The sequence below is a fragment of the Labrus mixtus genome, chromosome 11 (genome assembly GCF_963584025.1).
Source record: "Labrus mixtus chromosome 11, fLabMix1.1, whole genome shotgun sequence".
NCBI lineage: Eukaryota > Metazoa > Chordata > Actinopteri > Labriformes > Labridae > Labrus > Labrus mixtus.
This window is the reverse complement of record NC_083622.1, coordinates 1,324,066-1,333,530: the sequence shown is the minus strand read 5'-3', so window position 1 is coordinate 1,333,530 and position 9,465 is coordinate 1,324,066. Positions and strand designations below refer to the sequence as shown.

Genomic DNA, 9,465 nt, shown 5'->3' with positions numbered 1-9,465 from the left:
TTATTGTTCAGTACTTCGAGCAGTTACATTCAGATAGTTTTTTCAAGGATTTTTGTAATAAATGTTCATTTTGAAATGAGTCTATAGTTGATGCAGTACGATGGATAAAGGCCGGGTTTTTTCTTTAAAAGTGCCTCAACACAGGCAGTTTTCAAGTATTGTGGGACATGAGGACAGGGCCAAGGGGCTTTCACATCCATAAATGACAGGAAGTACTCAGAGGGCGGTGCATGAACAGGGCAGAGCGCCTCAGCTGTGCAGTTCAGATCATTCAAAGAAAACGGTATAAAACTAACCTTCCCACTTTCACGGTCAGTAAAATAATTTGTTGATTGTATCTCACTGAATGAATCATTAAAAACGTTTTTTTTTAAATAAACTTTGTTCTATGCATAGTTTTAGTCTTAACAGGTGGACGTACAAAGAAGTTTGATCATCATTCATCAGAGTCTCTGAGTCTGAAGAATCAGGAATAGTTCTGCAGGAAAACTGGATTTCTTCATCAATAATACTATTTGGTTTTGTTTACATCGTTGCTCAAACACACTTTGGTCAACAAAGTTAATTTCAGCTTCTTCTTCTTCTGTGTCCTTTACAGCATTCAGTGACTCTTGTGTGAAAGCTTCTGTTATCCTGAGGTCTCCATGGATTAGTGTAGCCCATATTGCCTCACAACATCGCCCTGGTTGAAACTGAAAAAACAACAACATCTCAACATCTTTAGGTCAGAAAGACTCAGCCTCTCTAGGATGCTCTTTTTTTAATAAAGTTACAAACCTGCTGTCAGTGAACCTCATTAAATGTGAGATCTATCACACGTTGTTTTGTTTTAGTATTTCACATCGTTATTTGTCTATTGTTGTGACTTAGATGAAGATCAGAACACATTTTATGACCAATTTATGCAGAAAACTAAGAAATTCCAAAGGGTTCACATACTTTTTCTTGCAACTGTAGGGAAGATGGTCGTAACAGTTTTTTCTTCAGCTTCTAAAACTACCATTTCTTTTTTAGCTACAGTTCTGGAACTTTTAAGCAGAGTACCCACATTTATCTACTACAAATAGCAACAATTTAAATCTCCTCAACTATATCACAAATGGTCCTTTGTTACAACCTACCCCACCCCACAACCAGGGCACTTTGTAACAGGTAGACAAAATACACAAAAACTAAGGGTACGCCATGTGATATGCCAGAACAACAGATTTATTTGAATGAATGGCTGCAACAATAAAGTACAGTGCATATTTGTGTGCGTATGTACGTGCACATGCACATGGGTTTATGCTAAAAACAGAGGCAGAGAGTGATGAGGAAAGGTTAAGACAGCTCAACTGTCACTGTTTTTGAACCTACAGCTTACAAAAAGGATTTTATTGAAAAATATTCATATTCAAAATTCCTCAAAATTATTTAAAAGTATTATTTTCCAATCCAAGAATTGTAGTAGGCTATAAACAACGTGAGATCACACTTGTGTAAAATGTTTTTGATGACACTACACCCTCTCCTGGGTGAAGTCATTGAATATTTCTGTATCATATTTTTTCAGTGTTGTAATTTGCAGACGGTCCCTGCACCGAGCACCAGGTAGCTCTGCTTAGAGGTCAATGCAAGTTCCCCAGCGCGGAGGACGGCTCGTTTTGAGGAAAACCCGGTTGTAGCTCGCAGTCTACCTTCCTGTGAAGAGGTCGGTTTTGTAAAAGCAATGTTCCGCTGATGAGTTATTGATCCGGGAAATCCGAATCTGTGAATATATTTCTAACTTTACTGAAGTAACTGACGGTCGTTTCCTGTTTAAAAGACTTAGTTACTTTCACTTCTGTATCTCTCTCTGCAGACATCTGGCGCCGAAAAGGTAATGTAAAAAAAAAGCAACTAAAATCTCTTCTTTCAGTTAGTTCATTATTAATCTCTCAGTTTGTTATTAAGAAATGAGTAAATATAAACGTCAATATTAAGACAAAGTCTGCGCAGACAGGATGTAAAGTAGCCTTTAGCCGAACACACAGGAAGGCCCATAAAAGGTGTTTTCAACCGGGAGAGAGAGGAGAGAGACAGAGAGAGGGAGAGAGAGGAGAGAGAGAGGAGAGAGAGAGAGAGAGACAGAGAGAGAGAGAGAGAGGAGAGAGAGAGGGGAGAGAGAGGGAGAGAGACAGAGAGAGAGAAAGAGGGAGAGAGAGGAGAGAGAGAGGGGAGAGAGACAGAGAGAGGGAGAGAGACAGAGAGAGGGAGAGAGAGGGAGATAGAGAGAAGAGGGGGGAGGGAGACAGAGAGAGGGAGACAGAGAGAGAGGGAGAGAGAGAGGGGAGAGAGAGGAGAGAGAGAGGAGAGAGGGAGAGAGACAGAGAGAGGGAGAGAGGGAGGCTTCAACATGTTGAAAAACTCCAAGAGAAGATCAACATTATTAACGTCATTCGACCTTTATTAATGAAGATGGTCATCAACATTTGCTTTGTTCCCTTTAAAGTGTTACTGCGACATTATAATGTATAATTAGTGTCCATATGAGCTATAGGCCTTTGCTTCATTGTTGTGCGGTAGGCTACTAGATTATTAAACACAAAGGCCTACAAATTCAAGTTAGAATACAAATCTTCCTGTACAGAGACAAGAGTAAAGATTTAAAGCCCAACAAAAGCCTACCAAATTATAGCCTGCTCCATTTTTAAATTGTGATTAGGAGAACTAAGCTAGTGTTATAAAAAAAGAAGAAGGTTAAATGGAAACGAGTGAACGAAAAAAAAGTAGACAGCATGAAGACCACCCAAAGATCAGGCACATATTGTTTAGACAAACTTAATGTTAAGGGTATACATTTCTTATAAATAAAACAATCCTACTTTTTCTATCTGGATGTTTTTGTGATATGCTTGTTCATCAAAAAGTATTGTATTATGTTGTAAATAAACTCTATATTTGTTATTTTAAATTGAAATTTCCTTTGTCAGTATGATTTGTCCAATGTGGGACAGTTTTTTTGTATTCAAATACGCCTGTTATGATTGTATGTGTTTCCTGTTTAGTGGAGCTATTCGTTGACTTATTGGTGGTTTTTTCCATGCTGAATGACATATTTTTAAGAAACCTTAGTACATCTCTGGTAAAGATACGATTAAATTGGTTATGTTGCATATTTCTGTGGAAAAACACAGTTTTGAAGAGTTCTTGATCAATTAATCAACTAGTCAACAAAATAGTATTGGTGTTAGTTGGCTAAGCATTTCTTTTTTTCAGGATGAACGTGATGCTTTAGTGATGTATTTGTTATGATTTTCTTGTGCTGTCCTGTCACTTATGTTTTTATGTTTCTGGTTCAAAGCAAGTTCCCCTCAATAAAGGTTTCATTCATTCATTCATATTGCCCTGATGGCCTTATTGTTGGGATTCAGACATTCTTTCTTTTTTTTGTAAATCTGTCGTTTCTTCAGGACTGGGCAGAGAAGATTCTCCTTCACTAACCTGTGTGTCCATAAAGAGTGACATCATGGCATGTCATGAATTAACAGTGTAAGTTAACACAAGTCTGAAATGATCTCTTTATTTTACAATGTGACATTTATTTAAGATATGAAGAGCATCTTGTAACCTTTAAGAGGGATGTGTCAAAGGAGCAGCCTCTTCCTTCAGTACCAAATATTCTAAAATGATCTCTATATTTTACAATGTGACATTTTATTTCAGGTGTGAAGATCAAGGTCGATGTTCTCCTGCATCGAGCTGTGACTCCATGAAGAGTGACAGGTCCATGGGTGATCCTCCTTCTTTTGATGAGAAGATTCCTCCAATGTAAGTCAGCAAAGGTTTTTTATTTTTAGGGGTGTAAAACAATTAATTTTTATCACAATTATTCATTAAGTTTCAATAGTTAATCGTGTTTAATCACATTTTTTAAATTCCATTATTTAGCTTTTTTACAAGTTAGTTTGATCGTTTTTTTTCCTTTATTGGAGAGGACAGCTTAAGAGAGACAGGAAGTGTAGTGAAGTGAGAGTGAGGGATGACATGCAGCAAAAGGCTGAGGTCGGATTCTAACCAATCAGCAGCTGCAATGAGGACTGTAGCCTCCGTATAATGTGTCATAATCGCTAGGCTCATCACCCCCATTATTTTGCATTTAAAAAAAAATATTTAGGCTTTTATTTTGAAACTTGCTGTTTGAATTCAACCCTGCTTTTATTTTGAAATACAGTAAGGCCTTTCCTTTAGATGTAAGGTTAGGACAAGAAGTTAAGCACAGAAACAGGAAGTGGTAAGTGATCTACGAGCTGCAATTTAGCGACGAGCAGTTGAAGCTGATGAAGGAACAGCTGGTGCATTCTGGGAGTTGTTGTCTTTCATCGACATGAGCCAAAAAGACACTTTCTGCCTTTTCTCGGTCAAGAAGGCACCAACTTCATTTCTACTAAATATATGACCCAATTTCAATACAGATTCATGTTTCAGTATCCCGTAAGGACATTTTAACAGCAGATACTTTGATTCTTAAGTACATTGATAATCAGCTACTTTAAGTCATTTTCTTTAAGGTGACTTTAAATTTCAGCTGAGTAACTTTCAAGTGAAGTATCTTTACTTTAACTCAAGTCCTATTCAACACTGATCTTAAGTATAATGTGTTAACCTGCACATTCTAACAGTCCTGTCAACATAACTATCAGATCATGTTTTCTTGACAGAGCTCACAAGGAGGTCGTCAGAGGACGTAAAACAGACCCGGGCTCCATATCTGAGGTGTGTAATGTACAGTAACCCTTTATTGTGATAGTCCATCTGTTGACACACAGGTGTTCCCTTGAAGTAGGTGAACCTTTCTGACTACATGAACTAGACAGCAGCTGTCATTATTTATTTTATAATAAAATTATTATTATTAGGGGTTAATATCACCTTATGAAAATGTTGAGGCTCCTCCCCTTGTGTATAAAATCTGTTTTAGTCAAGAACTAGAGAGAAGAAGAACATACTCACTGATTATTTGGATGTTAGTAAGAGTTTTTAGATCACGCTCATTCTGTGTCAGTTTACATGAAATGTGAAGCTACGAGCTAAATAAAGAGCGTTAACATTAGCATGCTAACACAACAATGTGAAGCTACGAGCTAACTAAAGAGCGCTAACATTAGCATGCTAACACAACAATGTGAAGCTACGAGCTAACTAAAGAGCGCTAACATTAGCATGCTAACACAACAATGTGAAGCTACGAGCTAACTAAAGAGCGCTAACATTAGCATGCTAACACAACAATGTGAAGCTACGAGCTAACTAAAGAGCGCTAACATTAGCATGCTAACACAACAATGTGAAGCTACGAGCTAACTAAAGAGCGCTAACATTAGCATGCTAACACAACAATGCAGAGCTGTAAAGTCTCACGCATTGACCGTGAGGGCGCGGTCACATTGGCCATCTGTACCGTGCCGTACTCAAGCACGATTGGCCCCCCGCTGTGCCCGGCCCGCGGTCACACTGCACTAACCGTGCCTAAGCACGATTACCTGTTGTACATAACGTCTTAATACAACACATGCACGCTTTATGTTAGCGTGCTCAGGTTACAAACAGGCGGACTCGAGAGAGAGAGAGAGAGAGAGAGAGAGAGAGAGAGAGAGAGAGAGAGAGAGTGCGTATCCTGGACAGGGAAGACCGTTTGAGAGGGGTGTTAAAAAAGCCATCTTTGTTAAGGTGGAAAAACCTTCTCTTCACCAAGGTGGTGGTCTGAGACACCATCTTTCACCAACCTACAATGCTGTCTTGAATTCTCTCCCAAAACAACTGAAGCCCCATTCCCACTGTGGAACATGTGACTCCAACAACTGACAAGACCACTGGTGGCGGTCTAGGCGAAAACTAGTTTTAGCAACACGGCTAACGACTCTGATGTGAATCATCCTAGATCATTAGCATGCTAATGTTCTGCAGAGGCTAAATTTCTAGCTCTGTCCACCAGAAAGTTTAGAACTGAAGAAGCCTTCCAGAGGAGAGGTGAAACGTCTTCAAGATCTGATACCAGTCCAGTCGCCTTTGGATCAAGCGTTGAATTTACAATGAACTGGATGACTGAGAACCTACACTCACATTCTTCCTATAAGATATTTGATGTATTGTTAAAGCATAATGAGACCTGAGCTACTGTTAGAAACACTTAAAAATGATAACTTAACTATGTTAGATGTAGAGTCGGTTGTCTAAATATTGCTTCACACTGTGTGCAAGGTTCTATGAGTAACATTTTGGATAACGGATCCAACATTTTTTTAAATGAACTCAGTGTGTAAAGACGAGAAACATTTTCTTATTTAGAAAGCAGTCTGCATTACTTTCTTTTGAACCAAAATTATTATCACGTTTCTTTTCAGCCTCAACATCAGGTGAGATCTCTGATCCGCCCCTCACCTGACAGTGGGAGTGGTGCTGTGGGTACTAAACACTCGACAACGCCTAAGGCTCGGCGTCGGAGGTCCAAGAGTGATGACGGAAAGAAAATTAAAAGTAAGTGTTCTTACCTTCATACTTCAGATATTCTGACTAACGGTATCAGACCAGCTAACTGTATCAGCTAGCTAATTAAAGTGTTTTACATGGTTTCTGGCCGGCTGTTATCAAAAGCTGACTTAATATAACAATTATCGTGAGCTAGCTGGTTCCAAAGATCATTCATTGGATGGTTTAATAGTATGCTAGGCTACGCTGTTGGGTAGAACGTTAGCTAGCATGCTATTACTAACATAAAAAATCTACTCCTTAACAAATAGCTCCCATATCAATATTCACATTTGGTGCCGTTAGCTTTAGGGTGGTTAGCGGTCATTGGATTTATGGTAGCACATTTGACTCTTAACTCTGTTCCTACAAACTTTGACCCGTCTCCTCTAATCACATGAATATTTAAATCTGTCATATTGTGTTTTGCAGCTGGAAACATGGAAAATCTCAAGCCTGAGGAAAGCGACATGTATTATTGGAAGATGAAGGCTAAGATGCTGCAGGCTCGTGTGGAGAAACTGGAAAAGGAAAACAGATCGCTTAAGCAGCAACTTGAGGGCAAATCTGCAGCAAAGCCAGGGGTCAGATGCAGAAACAAATATCTTTTGTAATTACAAAGTGAGGAAGTTCTTAAGAAGTTCTGTGTAAGTGTAATTCCTGAGTTTTTTTCTTATGAACTTCTCAGATGCTGTAGGGCACACATAATAGGCCTATGCATATGCCTATATATATTTGGTGTGGAATCATTAACTAAAGGACTGAAATGTTATTTCAATACATTAGAATAATCTATATGATTTATTTAAGTTTTATTACAACATTCGTTAGTTTTTTGGGAAAGGGCAAATTAGATTCACATGAACTGTCAGATGTGCTAGCTTATTTTCAGGAGTACCAGAGACATGCACCAAGTGGCTAAAATTAACAATACAAGGAATAATATGTGATGTTTTGATCCAGCAGATGTCGCCCTTGAGTACCAGCATGAAACCAAAACAACTCGCGCTGCATTGTTGTGTTAGCATGCTAATGCTAGCGATCTTTATTATGCTCGTATCTTCACACTGCATGTAAATTTACCTGAAATGAGCGTGATCTAGAAACACAGTTAAGCAGTGAGTACAGTATGTTATTCTTCTTTTCTCTAGTCCCTCAATTAAACAACTTTTATACGTGAGGGGAGGAGTCAGCCGGCCGTCCTGGCGATGTAAACAAAGTGAAGATAGGACTCTGAAAACATCACAGACAGCGAATCTGGCCTCAGGACTTAAAGGTTGTTGCAGGGCAAAAACTTGTGAGAGTCGAATCACACCCACGGCCATAGACAAGGATCAGAAAGCCTACTAAGTTAAGAGACCTCAGAATACACACTCCGGACCAGCTGACCCCCGTAGCATCCTGTTGTTTAAATCTCAAGCGATGGGCACTTTACGACCCAGTGAGACGCTCTGCATCTCATCAGAAGGATCGTTAAAAACTGTCAAGCACAACACTTTTTCTCATATCAAGTGGTCCTATTTCCTGCAGCAAATAAATGTGTGTGATTTCTTGGTTAGATGCAACAAATGATGGTATTAAATGGGACTGAATCATCTGATTCCGGTTTTGATATGATGCTTAATGGATGAAACTTTCACTGTCGAACGCTACTGCCATCTAGTGGCTCGGATTTTCATTGTCACATTACACCTATAATAACATGTTTAGGTAGATTATGATTATATCATCATTTTATTGACTATAGATTAGGATGTGTTATTTAACTAGTCCTACATTTCATTTATCTATGACTTTGTTATTTTGTTGACTGTTTAATACATTGTTTGTCTTGATTTACAGATTGAAAGAGAATAATATTCTCATAATGCTTTTTAATTACTTCGTTATATTGAGTCTGGCAGAATGCCCATTTCATTTGGATATGGTGAAGTTATACGAGTACCCGTTTCTTTTGTTTGCTTTATTTAGTGAACTCGGTTGATTCACCTCGTACAATGAAATGTGGTCTAATCAGTCAGTTTCAGACCTCTAGTAAACCATTTTACTGTCATGTTTGTCTTCTTGTTATCATTCACTGAGATTATTGATCAAATTCACATCATTCATATACGTTATTGTTGTTCCTTCATTAAATTTGCACGTAAACACCAAGAGCTTTGTCTGTGTATTTTGTGGTTGAAAAACATCTTGAAGAGGTCACCAATTCCGGTATAAGATTCATTAATTACAACAACTAATGTATATTTCTTCCTTTACAGGAGGTGGTGTCCCATTATTCTGATCGAGGTTAAAAATATGAGATATTAATCTTTAACAAAATGAATACGCTACAAAGTGGAGCAGAGTTTTAAATGACGGCTTTCAAGAACCTTAATTCAAATGAAGGCTTCAATGTTGTTTTTTCAGTTTCAACCAGGACGATGTTGTGAGGCGATATGGGCTACACTAATCCATGGAGACCTCAGGATAACAGAAGCTTTCAAGAAAGCACAAGAGTCACTGAATGCTGTAAAGGACACAGAAGAAGAAGAAGCCGAAATTTACTTTGTTGACAATAGAAATGGTCCCAAATTGGTTATCCAGTTTTCCTGCAGAACTATTCCTGATTCTTCAGACTCAGAGACTCTGATGAATGATGATCAAACTTCTTTGTACATCCACCTGACTAAAACTATGCATAGAACAAAGTTAGCACCATGGGGCCTGTTTCAGAAAGAAGGTTCAACAAAGGATACATGTTCTCCATAGTTAGGCCGATATTTACAGTCAGACATGATTGACAAAAGGTTTAAAACCCGCCTCGGATTCGGCTCTATTGGTGCATTCCATCTCGGATCTCGGAGCTCTGGAGTGCGAGTTGACTGCGTTCCAGTTGCAAGTCGGACAAGCAACATGGACGCCTCCAGGAGTGTCTTTGCTTTGTTAGCTAATACCAGACGATAACAACACACTTAGAGTCAACTGAGAGTGCAG

The 9,465-nt window shown here is 38.7% G+C and overlaps 1 long non-coding RNA gene across 2 annotated transcripts in view; it reads right to left on the bottom strand.

Annotated features, from left to right (window-relative positions):
- The window catches only part of LOC132983285 (uncharacterized), a 162,362-nt gene that overhangs the window by 18,166 nt on the left and 134,731 nt on the right, over positions 1 to 9,465 (bottom strand). The window lies entirely within an intron of this gene.